At 47.1% G+C, this 18,555-nt stretch overlaps 1 protein-coding gene across 1 annotated transcript in view; it reads left to right on the forward strand.

The window, feature by feature from the left end:
* Positions 1-18,555, forward strand: part of Calx (sodium/calcium exchanger 3) — a 327,704-nt gene that overhangs the window by 113,144 nt on the left and 196,005 nt on the right. Inside the window, exon 2 of the mRNA XM_050181076.3 lies at positions 15,864-15,915. The gene's annotated coding sequence lies outside the window, so the exon portion shown is untranslated. The remainder of the gene's footprint in view (positions 1-15,863; positions 15,916-18,555) is intronic.

Genomic DNA, 18,555 nt, shown 5'->3' on the forward strand with positions numbered 1-18,555 from the left:
TTGCGATGCAAAAAAATGTAGAAGACGTTAATTTTACTGTAACTGCTTTAAGAACCCACCATTAAGAACCTTATAATAATAATAATAATAATAATAATAATAATAATAATAATAATAATATATTTATTGCCATAACACATATACAGCATTATAATCAGGCCTGTCTAAGCCTACAAGGGCTTGTGGGACATGGCCCTGCAGAATTGGCAAGGCAATACATTGAAATAATAATAATAATAATAATAATAATAGTAATAATAATAATAATAGTAATTATAGTTTTGTTTCAGTTTATTGTAGAAGAGAACAGAAAATGAGAGAGAAATGTTCCGCTGACTTAGCGTAACTTATGCGGAACTAAATTAAGAGTGTTACCCCGTTTCATAGATATCGGCTGCCTGACTTGCGGGGAAAGTAATTTGCCCGGTCAAAAGACTGTCACATAGAGGAGGTGGAACATTGAGGGAGAGATAGAGAGAGAGAGCTCTGCGCTGGAGTTGAATGCGTCGCCATTCAGGGGATACGCATTAAAAATTTGGGAGGGACCATTTCGCGCAGGGAGCGCGTAAATGATGAACTCGATATTTTCCCACGAGAAACGTTCCCGAGAAGACGCGCGCGGAAAGGACCTCAGTCCCCCAATAATTGATTTCGGTTTTTTTTTTTTTTTTTTTTTTTTTTACATTCCCGCGCGCGCCTGCCTGCTGGCAGGAGCGAGTTCATTAAGCGTTATCTTGGTTTCTGGCAATTGAAGGGCTTCGGAGTGAAGAAATCTTGAAGCTCATAGAGTTTTCTCAATGCGAACTGGCCCGGGCGCCTTGGTTATAGTTAGCCGGCGCGGACACCTTTTAAAGGACGTCTTGGTATTCACGATTTCGAAGCTGCTCGAACCAAAATGAAAGAATACTGCCGATGTAGATGCAGTGATGCGACTGACAAGAACGATTCGTTAAGTGGGACGACAATGCTTTTCTCATAGCGCGTTTTAGTTAGGCTGGGCTCGCGGCCCAGTAACCGGACCTAGTCTTGGGCATTCTCTTCAAAATAAAAGAAAGGGGGGGGGGGGGGCGCAATAAAAAAGATTAAATTGTGGGGTTTTACGTGCCAAAACCACTTTCTGATTATGAGGCACGCCGTAGTGGAGGACTCCGGAAATTTCGGCCACCTGGGGTTCTTTAACGTGCACCTAAATCTAAGCACACGGGTGTTTTCGCATTTCGCCCCCATCGAAATGCGGCCTCCGTGGCCGGGATTCGATCCCGCGACCTCGTGCTCAGCAGCCCAACACCATAGCCACTGAGCAACCACGGCGGGTATGGGGGGTGCAATAGGGTACGTTTTCAATAAATACCGGGTTGTTTATCTCGAAAAGGTGCTGGAGGTATCAACGGCCACACGTTCGCGCGTTTCTGATAACGTATCGGGGCTTTGCATGTAGGCGCATCGTAATTACCGAGTGACGTCAGCAGTTCATTTTCAGCGCGCGTTATCAGATGCCTAAATTAAAAAAAAAGAACAGAAAGATAAATTGATGACGCTTCCTCGTTCCCACACTTCAATTATCTGTATACAACAGCAACAGCGACGACGACCGACGACGACAACAACAACTACAACGACGACAACAACGACAATAACAACAACAGTAACAACCAGTATGTTATCGCACAATCGCTCGCATGTGTGTGAGCTCGATGGCGCGCGCAAGCAATCGTGCGCGTCTTGACTTGAGCGCGTGCATCATGAAAATTTCGACTCCTTCCTCGCGCTTTGGCTTCGTGGGCAAGCTTTGAGCGGATGGCTATAGCCGCGGAAGTCGTTCCTTTCATATGCAAGAGCTCGAAGCTGCATCTATGCGCCCGCTCGCGTCGCCATCTTTATTGGGGAACTGAAACGACCTTGCGGAAGATCGGAATTCTAAAACCCCGAAGCTGTGCACTCCACCGAGGGGCATGTGTACGTATATACATGTATCACTCCGTTCCTGCTACGAGTATTCCTCGTCCAGCTGCGCTCGGAATCGAAAGCGCAACCGCTTCCGTGTGCCGAGGCTGACAAGCCGAAGGCCGCGAAGATTACCATCAAATTTCCATCAAGAGCGTCTCTGCAAGAACACGGCCCATCTGGATCTACATGTCCGCTCAAAGCGCCGCCATATGTGAACGGCGTCTCAAGATTTTTTTTCGAGATTCTTACGGCGAGAAAAATGATACTACTTTTGTTGCGGTGGGTTCGGAACGCCCGCGAGAAGTATGTAACGGTCCTTACGGGTTAGAAAGGCTCGATAGGACATTGGCAACATCCTGATGCAAGCGTGGGAAAAAAAGAAATAGGGAACTGTGTTGTTCTCCACTTGTTTACGCTTGACACGTGGTCGTCATGAATTTGAAATTCAAACCGTGCGGCAGAAGCTGAGTTCCTTGTGCAGAAAACAGAAAATGGAAGAGAGAGAGAGAGAGAGAGAGAAATGGCACGTGCTGACACGCACGTGATTAAAAAAAAAGGTGGGATAGCCGTGCGCGTACCTCATCATTATTCGGCTCACGGGGCTGGTATTGTGTACAAAATACAAGGACACGAACTAAAAGGTGTGACGTAATACTTCAGTTAGTTTTTTTGTTGTGCGAAATACTAGCGCAGTAAACCGAATGACGTTGTGCCGACTAGCTCCAGTGGAAACCTAGTCGAGCGTACTTTACAAAAGACGGACAACGACAAGTACGGACCCCATAGGCGTTGATGCCCAGCGCCACGTAAGACAGGTGCAGCATACGTTGTTGGACGAAGAGTGATAGTTTACGCGGTGGCGGCGCCTTCCTTAATCACAGCCAGGATTTCCAGCGCCCGCACTTCAAAAAATATGTAGCCGCAACATCCCACGCAAATAACTCACGAAAACTACCTATAATGGAACACAGATCACAATACTAAACCGACAAATCTGTCAGAAATACGAACAAATTACAACCAGAATGACCACCGACGCGGGCATGGCAGACGAATGGTTGACTCGAGTGTGCAGGCATTGCACGTTACCGTACAAAAGAGTTGTGACGTAATACTTAGCGCAGCGTGGACGCAGCGTTAATAAACAGTGGTTTCTGCAGTACTCAGTATTGCAGGCAATGTGATATAGTTGATGCCTTCAAATGAAGTATATTAGTATCGCCTTCCGTCTTCGTGCCTTCGTCTCTGCCGTCTTCATTGTCATTGTCATCGTGGCTACGTGACGTAATTGACTTCGTCTCAACTTCTAACGTCATTTCTATCCGGGAGAGGGATGGGCATCTGTTTCAGGTGGCACCTAAGCTTTTCCTCTAAGCGCTTTTCTTTTATTTGATGTTAGTTTCCCACCAACACAAATGTTTTCACTGCAAGTGTGAGCCGAACGCCGATTGACTGTAATGTAATGTTCGCAATCGGACGCTGTTCTTTTTCAGGCGTATAAAAATTCTCCTCACGAACGGGAAACTGCTGGCGAAGATAAGAAGGGAAAAAGCCGGTGATAGTACTCGGTGCTCGAGTCACTTTTATAGTGCCATCTAAGATGCTGTACCACTCAGGCAATCGAAGAGATCAACGCTTCGCCGAAAAAGGAAGCGAGAAGAATATAAAATCACGTGCTTTCTTCTTTTTCCTTATAGCACTCTCCTTGCGTGAGCGACCGTTCTTTGATCTCCGCGTCTGATGGAGCTTGCAGACAAAGATCGAAGTCGTAGTACAAGAGTAAGGAACAGCGCAGTTCCATTTTCTTTAACTGCATGAGAACTTCAGATTGAGTCTGCGTATTATACTCAAGTTCTTTGGCGCACACGGTTTCCTTTACAGTACAATGATAACGAACGATTCCTTGACGCAGCTTACAAAAAAAAAAAGAAAGAAGTTCACTTCGCGCTCGCCCATAAAGTGCTCTCGAGCGAGAAGCGAAGGGGCCATTTTTCGGGGATGCAGTATTTGGTTTATACGCTGAAGGGAAGCGCTGGGTAGGCTTAGATCGGAACATCGACGATCGCGAAGTATCGCACTTATATAAGTGTGCGCAGCGAGAACAGCCGATCGAAAGTTCGAGAAATATCCCCGCGCACCGTTTCCTGGAGCATGCCACAGCCGCCGCCAGCGAGATGACGTCACAAGCGGGGTGCACCGCAGCCGCACGAACAGCCCGTGGAACAGCGAGAACGGACCGGGAAGTTCTCCTTGACCCCCTTCAGGCACAAATTATGAAGACGTGTCTACGAATTTCTTAACTTTACTCAACCTTATTCATTCCAAGGAGCTCAGTACACTACTGCAAAAGAGACGAGGTGATAGCATGGTGCTTTGTGCGTTTTGGGATGAGTCATCATAACTAGAAAGTCATAAATAATTTAGTTATTGGGCAGTCTCTAATGCTCGGTTTTCTTTTTCTTTAGGAAATTGAATCGTACGTTTGAAACATTTGCATAATTTACCTATTGACTACAGGAATCACCGAACAAGAAGGTATTTCTTTCTATATTTTTGCCGTTACGTGCCACGTCGAGCATCCTCGTCAGACATGGTTGTGACCGGCAACAAGATATTTGTCTGCAGCAGTATGGAGACGAAGTTGATGTGGAACGGAGGCCCGTAGAGCATGCCCGGGGTTCAGTGAACCCGAAGCCCAATGTCTCCTGCTTTTCTTTTCTTTTTGGAAGGAGAGGGGAGGGGGGCGCACCACTGTATTGAACCGGGAAAAAACAGGTCGAGTCCACAAATCTTGGCACGATGGACGTAGGGGGCTAAAGGCTAGGCGCGAAACCGCCTCTGCAAATGAGCCCTGCAGTGAGCACAGAGCGTGCGAAAATATAAGTAAGCGATTTTGAGTGATTATCCGCTTATTCTCACGACCTATGTAGACGGAGTCTGGTGATGAGGCCGTTACTCTGAAAGCATACTTGAGAATGTTCGAGCGGGCTGACAGACGGGGACAAGCAAATGGACACACAAAAGCGCTTGCGTGTCTGTCCAAGCGCTTGCCCCCGACAGTCGTTACGCTCAAACGCTCCCAAGTATGTCTTACCAATAACGTCTGAGACCGGGCTCGTTGTGCTATGTCGTTTTCTATCCTTGTTTCGGTGCGCGCTGCCATGCAGTCGTAACTATAAAGTCAAACCTCAACGGTGGGCAAGATGCCACTTCTCATTACTTCGTGGAACAAATAATTAGCTGCAGGACTACAGAAATATGTCTCCTGTCTACAATACATATACTTGCAGTTTACGTGCCTCAGCACAAATAAATAGCATGTCGCTTTTTTACGTGCGATAGAACGTGCCCTTCGCGAGACTGAACGGCACGAGCCCGCATTGTGGTGCCGTAGCCGAAGCGAGCCGCGATGGCTCATAGGCCACGAACCGAAAAACTAGCGCGTTTACCGGTCGTAAAATCTCGCCACTGTGTGTGTGCACCGAAATGTATACGTTGACCATCAAACGCAATCGGGGTCGTACGTGTTTCACTTCCCCGGTCGTTATTTCTTGTTTTTATATTTCGCAGTCACGGGGCGCCATCCTCTGTTTACGGTCTGCGCCTAATTGCGTCACGTTTGTAGCCTTAAATTTCGCCGGCGAGTGCGCGTGTGGGCGCGCGTTGTAGGAGAGTACGTATAGCGAGCTCTAAAAGGTCGCGCTTTGCATTCTGCTGCTCTCAACGAATGGCCTGACTTCCTTCCTTTCGTGTCAGTAAATCCGAGCGTGGCAGAGAAAAGGGGAGGGGGGGAAAAAGAAAGAAACAAAATTGAAGAGAAGAGGAACGACGGTCAAAAACGGGCTGTTTGCTATAGCGCAGATTTACGCCCGTCATTCCGAGCGTCCCGCTATAGCCGTAATCCCATATAGCCGTCGCCATATCTGACAGCCAGCAGCTCCCAGAAATTTGGCCGGCACGCGTTCCCGTATCTTTGCTACCACGGGGGGTATGCGAGTGGGCGAAAGCTGCGACACTTTGCTTTTGCGTGCGTGCATGTGTGCGTTTTGGGTCTTTGTTTGCATGCTTTCACGAGCACAGTAATTCTGTGTCTGTCCGTGTCTCTCTGTCCGTATGTATGAGGGTGGGCTTGGAGACGTTCTTGAGTCACTATGTGTTTCTTTATACGCGTGCGTATATTTTCGAGCGTGCGAGTACGAGAGTGTCTGTACGTGTGTATGCGCTTAGTGCCCGCATGCGTGCGTGCACTGGAACGTGTACATTCGAGTGCATGTGTGCGCGCGTATGTATGTGCGACTGTACGTTTAGCTCATTACGCACGTGTCTGTACGTGTGTGTGTGATTGCATTCGCGCACACGCGTGTCTCTGCAGATATATGTGTACGTGCGTGTCCGTGTGTGCCAGTAGGTGCTTCGGTGCGAGTGAGTTCGCGGGTGTGTCTGTACGTGCGTGTCTGAATGCAAGCGCGTGAGTGTTGTATAGAGTGTGCTCGCATGGGCGTGCGTGTACGTTCGTGCGAGTATGTCTGGCACGTGCTTTTGCTTGCGTGTGCGTGTGCGTTAGTGTGTGCGTGCATATGTGTGCGTGTGTACAGATTTGAAGAGGAGGTGTCAGTAAAAGGAGACGTTACGAGGGGGGGGGGGGGGGGGGTGGCTCATCATATTGGGGCCTCGCGTCGAGCGCGTTCCACCGGAAGCAGGCTTCTCCGCTATGCTATAAGACCCTAACCAAAACGCGCCGACGCAAAGGGCCCGAGCCATAAGGGACGACGGGAAAGTCATCTTTTCAATGACCGCCTGCCGGCTCTTTTCATCGCGTCTCTCTTTCGGTAACCTCCTTTCCTTCCCCGAACATTAGGACGTTCCTCTACTTCCTGCAAATTTTTTTGCTTCACTCCGAAAAGAAGTAGGTCAACTGTGGCCGAGAACGCTTGGCTAACACGTACACTCACAAAAGTGGGCGCAGTCGAGGATTATAGTCTCAAACTTTGCGCGGACGCACGCGCAGTGGCGCGCAATTTTAATTTCAAATTTCCTCACTTGAGGGATGGGGGATTTCTGTTCCCTTTGCGGTCCCCCCCCCCCCCCCCCCCCTACTTCTTTTTTGTTCTCGCGTGCTTTATTTTTGTTCGGTATTTCGATCAGGATCTTCGCTCTTCCTCGTGCTACTGCATTTTGACGATCTGCCCTGGCCCTTTATTACCGTGCAGTGCTTTGAAAGCGTACGCAAGTGCGTTAGTCGAGCAGGGCACGCACTGGAATATCTGTTCGTGCGAAAGCGGTCTGCGTTAGGAGTCCTTTTCTTTTTTTAAGGCGAATAGGTTTTCTTTCGCTCTTTCGCCCGTTTTCGTCGTTGGTCGGTGCGCTGCAAAAGAATGTACAGCCTTAAAAGTGAATAAGGATGCAAGTTATTTTACAGTGTGGTTGGTAAGGGGGAGCGGGGGCGGGGAGGGTGTACTTTAACCGCTGATGCTATGGCGCGTGGCGAGCTCTAGCGTAATCGAGTTGTCGAGTTCGCTATTCGCCGAACGCTATTACAGCTCATTGAGACGGGCGTGCCACAGGGCGATAAATTTGGGACACCTCAAGGTTTACACGCCGCGGTACGATGCTGGGAAAGGACAGTGCTTCTATTCTCCCACCACCCTCTCCTCTTGTGGCTGCGAGAGAGGAGGAGGACGGCAGGTTGTATTGGTGCCGGAGCTCGCGTGGCTGGAGGTCAGGGCACGTACGCGACCAATCGGTTTGTATGTGTACGGCCACCTGTATACTAACGCTACGAGGTGGGGTGACGACTTCATTCTGCACCTAAATACTCTCGCGCGACCACAAACGTGCGCCTTCGAGCGCATCATCCCTTGATGAAGTGAATGCACGATTGTGCAGAGGCCTGATGTGCAGTGATAGCACTCCCAATGTGCGGCTCTCCCTCTGCTGGCACTCTAGTTTCAATTCTGCAAAGGTTGTAAATTGCAAGTTTGCAAGCTGTGGTAATGCACTACGTGTAAATGGGTTAATGAAAATTCATTTGCGTTCTGTTTTCGAAGAGGATTAGTTTCCGATGTTTTCGAGGCTACTCTTCTAGCACAAGGTCTGCTTTATGCTGCCCGTTAAAGGTCTAGAGGAGTTAGCGCGTGAGTTGCGAATACGAGCTAGAGAACAAGGTTGAATAAACTGCCACCGAAGTGGCGCAGCTTTTCATGTGTAAGTGCCGTTGACCGGCTACGTTAGCGAATAATGCGTATGACAATGCGATTTACTGACGTCGGATCTTACGAACAGTTACAGCGAGAGAACGTGCGGGTGTGTTGTGTGTGTGTGAGATAGAGATAGAGAATACGAACCGTACTTTATTCGAGCAGAAGCCCCGGCTTTCGTGCCCTCACTTTTCTTTATCATGTTCTTCATCGTTATTCTTTCAGCATTCGGCATATATTGACAGAGAGGCATAAAGCTTCACATCAAGCTCAATTACAAGAACAACAACAAAAAACAAAGTTCGCAAGACAAGTCGTAAAATAAAAAGTGATGAGCCAAATATATTTCGTGGCTCCTGGCAATCAGCATTAGTAATCTAATAATGGTGCTTGGTACTCTCGGCGTGCGTAAAACAGGCTGGTGTTAGCCAAGATCTGCGAGAATTTGGGTAACGTTGCGGCAACGTTTGACATGTCGCGGGAATGTCGGCTTCTTCAGCGGTTGCCCTTACGACCTGTTAGAGCATACGTCACTGCTCTCCGCTACGGATACGCAGGCGCGGAGAGTAATCGTGTGTGAAAAGCTAAGCTTTATTTGAGATCCATCCCAGACTTTGCTAACCGTGGCTACCGGGCGTGGTGCTGCTGCCGCAGTTTTCTTGGCGAATATTAAACCACTCATTGCCCGCTGTGTATAAGAAATGCGGGAGAACAAGGCTATAAATTGCATCAGATCGTCCCCAATTCCCTTCGAAATGAATTTTTTTTTTCTTGTCAGAGACCGCGCAAATATTTTGAATAAGGCACATTCCTCTGTCACAGGTCTTGTACTGGAGTGACTCATTGCATTGTTCTCGATTATTTCTTGGTAGAATCCCTATTTTTTTGAAGGACACTTTTCGTGCTTTCTGTACGTGGGTCGCGTGCGAAACATTCAGCGACTGCGCAGTTCTACAAGCTTAACGCAAATATACTCGTATTTCTTACGCGCAAGTAACGAGCCTGCGATTTCCTAGCGCTTACTGGAACCACGCTATAGTATAGCTCTATGAGCCGCTCCCGCAGCCAGTGCACTGGCCCTGTACTGAAAGCCAGTGCGGCATTTTTATTTTTTCTCGCTGCGGACGGCTCCACGAGGAGAAGGGCTTGTAATAGAATGAACTTGCTAGCGCCAGCGAAAAGGACAAAACGAAAAAGAAAAACCCCAACGCATATGCAGTGACCAGCGGCGCCACGCAGGAAGACCGCAGGGCGCGCGAGATTCAAGCGGCGATGGCAAGGGTAACGAAACGCGGGAGAGAGCGAGAGGCACAGGGGCGAAGAAAGTGGAGAGGGCGGGCGAGCTATGCACAGCCCGGGCCATTCATGCGGGCGCAGTCGTCGGTCGTACACTCGGGTTAGCGCGCGCGCATCGCGTGGCGTCTTCTTCGAAGGGCCAAGCCCGGCCTTCCGGTCAGCACTCACGGTCAGCAAGCCCGGCGAACCGACGGTCGATCGATGGGCCTGGAGATGGCGACGCGAAAAAGAAAGTGGGGGGAGGGGGCGGGAGGAAGTACGCTGCAGATGGCGACGCGAAAGAGAAAGCGGGGATGGGGGTTGGGGGGGAGGAAGTACGCGTTTGCACTGGACCGGGAGGGGCGAGCACCGATGCTGATGACATCCGCAATGACGGCGGCCGTCGTGTCGGGTCTTGCTTGGCACGTGCAGCGAATTAGGGAGGAAGGGACTGAGGAAAGACGAAATCGGACGCCGCAGGAAGGTGTAAGGAACTCGTGCGTGGGGAAAAGGCGGAAGGGGCGGTAGTGGGAACTTGTACGGGGCGAGGATAGCGGGAGACAAATGGCGAAGAAGTGAAGGAACTGCGGGAAATGAGAAGAGAAGAAAACATGAACCGAGGAAACAGTAAAGAGAGGGTAAAAAAGGGAAGCGGGGACGAAGGGAAGAAACTACAGAGAATGGAGAAATCAGACACGAAGGACTGAACAGGAGGCAATGGGAAAATGAGTCAGAAATCAGGAAGAGTAAAAAGGGTAGTAAAGAAAGGAAATAGTACCAAGGGACGGAACCAGGGCAGAAGGAGCCAGAAGTCGGCAAATGGGGAGTAAGAAGAACGAAACAAAAAAAAAAGTGGTAGTGCAACTGACGCACCGACAGAACAAATCAAAGAAAGAAAGAAAAAATGAAAGGAAGAAAAGGGCGAATTATTGTTTCGTTTCGAAACATGAAGAAACAGTCAAGCCGCGTAAGCGAAACCTCCCCCCCCCCCCATCCCTAAAAGGAAAAGTAGGGCAGACAGAAGAAAGGGGCCACGAGGCACTGGGGGCTGAAAATGGGGAGAAAAAAAGCACGTAAGAAGACTATAAAAAGACGGCCGAACACGAAGAAAGAAGGTAGTCCACGAGAGCTAAAGTTAAAAGAGGGACCGTAAAGCAGAAAGAAATTTAGGAGGACCCATCTCACGATGACTGTCGATGGTAATGCTTCTACCATTGAATCAATATAACGACATAACGCATTGCCACAGTCGAAAGGGCTTACGTATGAGCCGTGTGCGGCAGTGGGACTCTTCTGTCGCGCTTCCCTGAGAACATTCGGCGCCATCTAGCGCCGCCGCCGCGAACCCTGTGCGCGGCCTCCGAAATGCATGACGCGCCGGTGAGCACGAACGCTGAGAAACGCGTCATGGGGAAACCGTGCTCCTCTCTCGCGCTTCTTTTCCGGATACGCTGCGCCATCTAGTGGTGTTGCGGAAAAGTCCGCGCGTGGCCTCCGAGACTAGAAGCGTGGCGCGCCGGTGCCTGCGCACGCTGAGAACCTTTCCCTCGCTTGCTGCAAAAGCCAGTGGCGCATGCTCGGTGAACCAGATTGGCGAGCGGTTCATTGAGGAGCGCTACATGCACGGTGCATTCAGGGCGCCACTCGCTAAAGCGTTGGCACGAATGACGTTCGTTGGAAAAGTATCACGTACTGAGTGCATTTGCAGCACAGCCAGCTAAAGCGTCGGGTTGTTGTCTTTAAGGAGCCCTTGTGGCGTGGGTTGTATTCCGCCTAGCATGCGAGAAATTGAAAGGATATATATATATATATATATATATATATATATTCATTGTAGAGCGGTACATTCTCAGTGGCACATACCTAGTTAACTAGGTTGGCGTCAAAGACGTTCATTGAAGAGCAGCACGCACCTACTGGCACATATCCTTTGATCCAGATTGGCATTAAAGATTTTAGTTGCACAGCGGTACCCTCCCAGTCCCGCACCTAGAGTGACTCACGTCGGCATAAAAGAGGTCAGTTCAAGAGCGTCACGTATTCCACATACCTATAGTGACCCAAGTTGGTCCGACTGCTGGTTTCGAACCCTGCTCCCTCAGCACAGCAGCCCGATGTACTACCATTCGACCATGGATTACCCATGTGACCCAGTTGGGCGGGAAAACTGTTACACACACACACACATACACACACACGCGCACGCACACATACACACACACACGCACATATGCACATACACGTATCATACACACTCGCATACACACACACACGCATACAGACACACACACGCATACATACACACACACGCATACATACACACACACGCATACATACACACACACGCATATATACATACACACGCATATATACATACACACGCATACATGGATACACGCATGCATGCATACACGCATACATGCATGCACGCATACATACATACATGCATACATACATACATACATGCATACATACATACATACATACATACATACATACATACATACATACATACATACATACATGCATGCATGCATGCATGCATAGTCTCCGGAAAGTGCGTTAAGTAACCTACGAATGTCAAGGTATTAAAATTATTAAGTTGATTTAGGCGACATGGAATTGCGCGTCTATAGCAGCTATCAAAACACCGTATGCAGACGCGGACAAAAAAAATAGCGACTAGAACAGGGACAAAGATCATTAGTACAAAAGTGAAGAAAGGGAGAAACAATGAGAATAACAAAACAGAAACCAGTAGTTGGCAGGAGACTCCACGAAATAGTAGGGGCAGCAGCGAAGAGAGGAGCCGCAGGGAAAGATAAGGTCAGAATAAAAAAACTGGAAAATGAGGAACCTATGTAAGGAAATGCGAAAAATGAAAAGCAGCGGAGCAATGGGGCTCCGCGGTGAAGAAGAAGAAAGAAAGAATTGAAAGAGGAAGAGCGACGAAAACGTGATATGTAATGAAACAAAATATTACACATAGCCGAAGATCCCTAAAAAGCTCACGAAACAGGGAAGACGACAGATTTAGCGAATGGGTGACCTGCATTCTTCCGGTCCAGTTGTGTGCCTGTCGAGTTATCTCTGTGCTGAGAAAAAGAAAGAAGAAAAGAAATGGGAGAGGAAGAATTAGAAATACATATGTGTACAAAATAAGTAAAATAAACGGCCATAGGCCGCACACGGCCCCTGCAGCTTGTGTTGGTAGCTCTTTGAAAGAGTTCCGGAGTGAAATAATAAACCGTTGCTGTCCCAGATTCGGCAACAATCGCTGGTCCGGCGAAATAATGACCGCGACGATTCGACAAAAGGGAGGCCCGCCACTGCAAGTTGCTGCGACCAACTGTGTTGATGTTTGCAATGTTTTTGCTGTCCCTGTGCCGGCAGGCTGTTTGTTGTGGGGATACTAGGGAGCAATGGGAATACCACCATAATAAGGGGGGGGGGGTGGAGGCGGGATTGATTGCAAGGACAGATAAGTAAAAGAAACATACAGAGATCGTGCACCAACTTCCGGGTAAACAGAGCTTTGTTCCCTATCGGAAGCAGAGCAGATATAATGTTTGCTTTGTCGTTTTTAGATTAGAGTGGTGAATGAGGCATGCTGGAGATTTTTGCCCTGATTACGGTTGTTGCTTCGCCTCAAACACACAAAAAAACGAAACAAAGAACAATGCACTATGTGTTTGGGAACGATGTATTCGAGACGTTGGCCACATTTCTTCTGTAAATAGTGAGAAGTCTCTATTTCGAGCGTTTTGCATATAACGAGAGGCAGGCGTGAAAGTAATAATTATTTTTTTTCTTTCGGAATATAGTAGGGTCAAGATGGCACGCCCGACCACATCTTTTGCCTCATTCAGCGGGATAACCTTCAAACAAGGAATTTGAATCTGTGGCGTCCTCATGTTTGTGTTACTTCAAGACAGTTTCTTTTCTTTTTTTCACATATTTATACCGATGGAATGTCATGCTTAGCTTGGAATACCATTTTGTGCCTTCTCTATTAGCAGGGCAATTTCTTATTTCCGATTTTCTCTGATGTGTTAGGAAAGCCCACACTTCGTAAATTATTTCTGTAGAAAAAGAAATGAAACTTAAATAAAATCTTTTTCAAATAAGCTTTCTACACATCAGCAACGATTACGGTCAAAAAGTAAATTGCGGTTTTTTGGGCTGCCTACCAATTCAGGATGCAATAAATGGGGTTTCACCAATAGCCCACCGCTGATGTTTACAGGCTGCGTCATTTCGTGTGTGATTTCGAGGTTGCAGGCTTGATTGCCAACCATAGCGCCCTCTTGCCGACTACTTTCGTTATCTCTTTTTGCTTTTTTTTGCGTGCGGTTTCGGGGATAAAAGACGCATGACTTTTTGTTCACACGCCAAGCATTTGCGTTGATTAGGAGAGAGAGAAAGAGAGAGAGTCACCTTTTAATGATAGTGACTTGAACAGCGGCAGTGAGCCAGCAACAAGTGTACCACATGAGTCCGCTCATCTTGGACGAAATTAGTGGGCTTGGTGCGGAAAAGTTCAAGTGCAGAGAGGTACATTCGTTCATCCTAACCTCAAATCTGTACCCAGCTTTTCACTCAAAAAAAAAAACAAACGGCGTCGCGCATCTTACGGTGGATCTTAAGATGCGAACAGTGCGGCTTTGCGCACCTGATTGTGGTGGTGCAGCACTGCTGCTTCTTGGCATAGCACTTCCTCACTTGAAGCCCACGAAGCCGCGCCGCTCAAAGCAACATATCTGGTTGCCGCGCAGCAAGATACTTCACTAAAACAGAGCTTTCTTCTAGCCGTCCTGTCCGACTTTAAACAAAGATCTACGAAATTGTATGTCGGTACATTGTTTGCATAAACCGATCGTGGATCGTGTTTGGCTCCTTTAGCAATCGCGCTTTAATCATCAATCCAGGCAAGGTTAAACATGTGGCCGTTGTTGACACCTTTCCTTTTTTTCGTAAGAAAGCTGGATGCGATTTTCGGTATTCTTTCTATAATTGCGAGAATGGCTTGGAAAGCACGCGAACAATTGTCACTGTGCATGGCTTGCGATTCTCATGGCCGGCATTCCATGATATGTACTGCCTGCTTTACTTCCCATCAATTTCTTCGTAGAATTTCATATTACCAAAAGTTCATGTTTGTGAGACTAGGTTCCATCCAATCCTGTTGCCTGACTTCACATGTGTTATCAGCAAAGGTGGTCGATTAAATTGCAAACATCACCTACGAATGAAAGGCTCTGGGACTAATAAGTTACCTATAGTAAAATCAATCAATTAATCAATCAACCAATTAATCAATCAATGGAACTCAATTAATTGAAATATTACGCTATTGTAACTTACTTTTGTAACTGTGTTGGAACTGGAACTGTGATATTGTACTTGTCGAGGTAATTGGTCTCTTGAACACTTTTGCATATACGCATTTTGAAATACTAACCATTGCTATGCCTACCCAACGAGAAATTTGTCCGTCTGGCACGTAGGACGAACACAATGGCTCATACGCACTTAAATCAGAGGCTACTATCGCCCAGCAAAGTGAAGCGAACTGTGCATACATACATTGAAATCGGCCAATACAACACACAGAACTGCACACTTTTCAATAAAGAACAAGCTCAAAACAAGGATCCCGACCATAAGTAAAGCATTGCACACCCCACTCAGCAGTTGTAGGGGTTGTTTTGCAACGGCTTCACTGGACATGAAGTTGATACAGACCGATAAATGTTGATAAGGGGAGCATCATGTTCGATAAGGTTGGTAACGACCGATGAGGGTTCATAACTGTTCATGCTTGTCGAATACAGTTTCATAACATTGATAATGACACCGGACTGCGTGGGGATGTGCAAGTGGCATAGTGCTTACGCATACTTAGACAACTCTAGAGGAGTTTCTGCGTGAACTTTCGTATTCACTCTTGTTAACATATTCCTGTAGCTCTTCCGTGTGTGCTTGCATGCGTTGTTTTCCACCAACGAAGGTCTCCGTGAACACTCCAATGCTCGTGGACATGTGGACAATGCTTGTGGACAATCACATGTACACTGCAATGCTTGTGAAGTGCTACAAAACATTAATTGTCATCACAACTGCAGCTGCTGCCTTTTTTTCTTGTGCATTCTTTATCTGAATCTTTTTTTCTAGCATGTATATGAGTTAAGCGAAGATGCGTAGCCGGTAGCGTAAAACAGGCACCCAGATCTCCTTCAATGTAGTTAATAAATAATTGAATTAGGTACATATTTAGCATTTTAATTAATTCATTATTTGATTTACAAGCACGCCATTATGCATTTGCATGGCCGCGTAGGAATTATTAATGGGCGTTAGTACCAACCTAGTAGCTGTCTCTCTGATACGAGTGAAATTGGTTGTGATCAGTATCACAAATATTGTTCACTTGCTTCTTTCCAGGGGAACAGAAATCATCAGGAGTGCGGACAGTCTTCAGAACGTGCGACTGGAGGTATGTATCTGAACGTTCTTATATATAGAAGCGGGCACCAGTGCAGGCTAGTCGTTAGAAAGAACGGTTCTCTGCTACGTATGCCTATAGAGACATTTACGACTTAGGGGAGACGATAAAGGCGACTAGTGTTATTAGACTAGCTTAGCGTCACGTTGGGACGGGCAATTATCTGTGCTTGCTTAAGGTACAACGCTCAAGCATTCTCAGCTCACGCGATAAACCTCGTGACCCCAACGGGACAGACGAAAGAAAACAAATAAAAAAACGTGCGGCGTGGACTCTTGTGTGCGCTTTACTTGACTCGAGAAATCTTGACTTGAGCAGAATGAAAAAAAAAAACAAAATAAACAAAATGCTTAGGACGAACGGAATGTGCATCTCAGTGACCCACATCGTTCCTGACACGAAAGTAACGGGGGGTGTAGGGGGAGGGGGGAGCTTTACAGAAAGGAAGCACACAAGATATTGCTGTTTCGCAAAGTGGCACGCTAAAGGGAGCGAAGCGTTTTAAATAAAAAGTGGGCACACGCGAGTTATTACCGCACTCTGAAGAATTCCACTTGAAAAAATGAAATTTACATGTCACACAAGAACGTACGGTATTCCTGCAAATAAGTCACCGAGGCGCTCGGTGGTATGCCGCTAGAATAAGACGTCATTTATAAAAGGATGTTTTTTCAGCGGACCTTCCCATACCTTTTTTTCCTGACCGTTGCTGGCTGTGTTGCCGAAAATGTCAGTGCATTGCAGAGAGAGTGTGCACATGTGAATAATGAACCAGGAGAATTACGCCGACCTCCCATCCCATCTTTCGTCTAGTACTACTCTCTGCGTACATTTAGTTGTCCTCACCTCGTTCTTCCCTAAGCAAACATCAACTCCTTCCTCATGACATGACTGCGTCGGCGTCTCAAAGTGTGCATTCACGTGAACTGCCGTTTGGACTTCGGCTTGCATTGTCAATGGCGTAGCACATAAACATATCGTGACATTACGCGTTGCATAGAAGACAATAAACACAATTGAGCGCACTTAGCTTACAGCATTTAAGTAGCGGCATCACGGAAGCTTCGCTTCACACAAATTCCAGCATGTGTGTTGGACCTGCAGATCTTTTTTTCTATTTCTGCTAAGTTGTCAGTAACTTTTTGAAGTTCTGCTTACCGAAGGCCTTCCTGCAGGCGTTAAGCATTTCAAAGCGATATAATTATGCAGCACACTCGCCGAACTATTGAGCTCAATCCTACAAAAAATTCCTAGAAGAAACTCTGGCACTTGTCTGTACGTTTATACACTAGCGCATATTAGCACATACGCTAATGTGTATAGTACAAGTATGGCGGTTTAAGCAGCTTGGGAATAATGTCCATTGACTACATCAGCCTGAATTTTGTCTTTATGGTTTTTTGGCGGGTTTCTGACTGTTTAACTTGCTGATTTTGTTGGTCAAAATATTTCTTCTTTGTTGCCGAAATTCGCAATGATTGTCTACGTACAGAAGGACAAACTATCTTGCTTCCTTTAGAAAAGTACGTGTAGTAAGAAATTTGCAAGAGAAGGCGTAATAAATGACGTCATATGACGGTTTGAAGACACGGGCACGAGGCGTTATTGTATAATGTTTAGGAACAGCGCCACCGACACAGGACGCAGAAATGAGAATGGGACACATGCGGCGCTGACATACAACTGCGTTTATCGGGAAAATGCGATTGCGTTTTTTTTTAAAGCCTTAACCAAGCGTGCGCAGTTGCTGAATGCCAATAAAAGCTCTTGTCAGTCCCAAAACATTGCCTCACGGTCTCGGGTGAGATTAACGCCGCTGTTCATCCCTGTTCGGCAAGCCCATTTCCTTCGAAGATAAGGCTACGGAAAGCTGACCAACACAGCCACTACCTTCTCTCATCATGCGGAATGCTTCCGCCACTTCTCTTGTGCTATAGTATAGCTTCACGAAGAATCGGAAATATCAAGAAGGTTTCCAAATCTAAACTGTTGCAACTTTGAACGACAGTGCTATTCGCGGAAGTAATTGATTTTGTTTTCTCAACGCTTTCGTAGCTTAGTGTTTCCACTAGCGCGTTTCCACGGCACTCGTGTGCCTGTTCGTTTGAGCCCTTTTCCGGCAACGTGGACATCGTTTGTACTTTCAACGTGAACATTCAAATTTTGGGAAACGCTCGGAAACATTCGTTTCTTTTGAGTATTCGTGCGAACTTTACGGCTGTTGTCTCTACAGTCTTTTCCATGTTCTGCGTCTGAAACTTATTTTCTTTTTCGAGAAAACATATGATTCAGGTGGAGCAGCCGGCGCCGTCTAACAGGTAGCAGCATCTCCTAGAACACAGCTAATAAAATAAATATAAGGAAAAAAAAGAAATCAGACAAATGCGCGTACCAATCATGAATGTCACGGCAGCTGAATGATCGCTGCGCCAGCGTTTCCTCTAATATGTGTATTTCTTTAGGAACCTGTAGGCGCCGCACTGCGTTGTTGCTGCCGACGCAATTTGAAGTGATCCGATCCAAGAGCCGTTGTAACGAAAGGCCAAGGTGTGCCTATTCTGACTGCAGTGCACCACATGCGTCCTTCGCATTGGCTTTTAACTACGGCTTTCTTAAAGCTGGCAAATACCA

Source organism: Dermacentor andersoni, chromosome 7 (genome assembly GCF_023375885.2).
Source record: "Dermacentor andersoni chromosome 7, qqDerAnde1_hic_scaffold, whole genome shotgun sequence".
NCBI classification, from domain to species: domain Eukaryota; kingdom Metazoa; phylum Arthropoda; class Arachnida; order Ixodida; family Ixodidae; genus Dermacentor; species Dermacentor andersoni.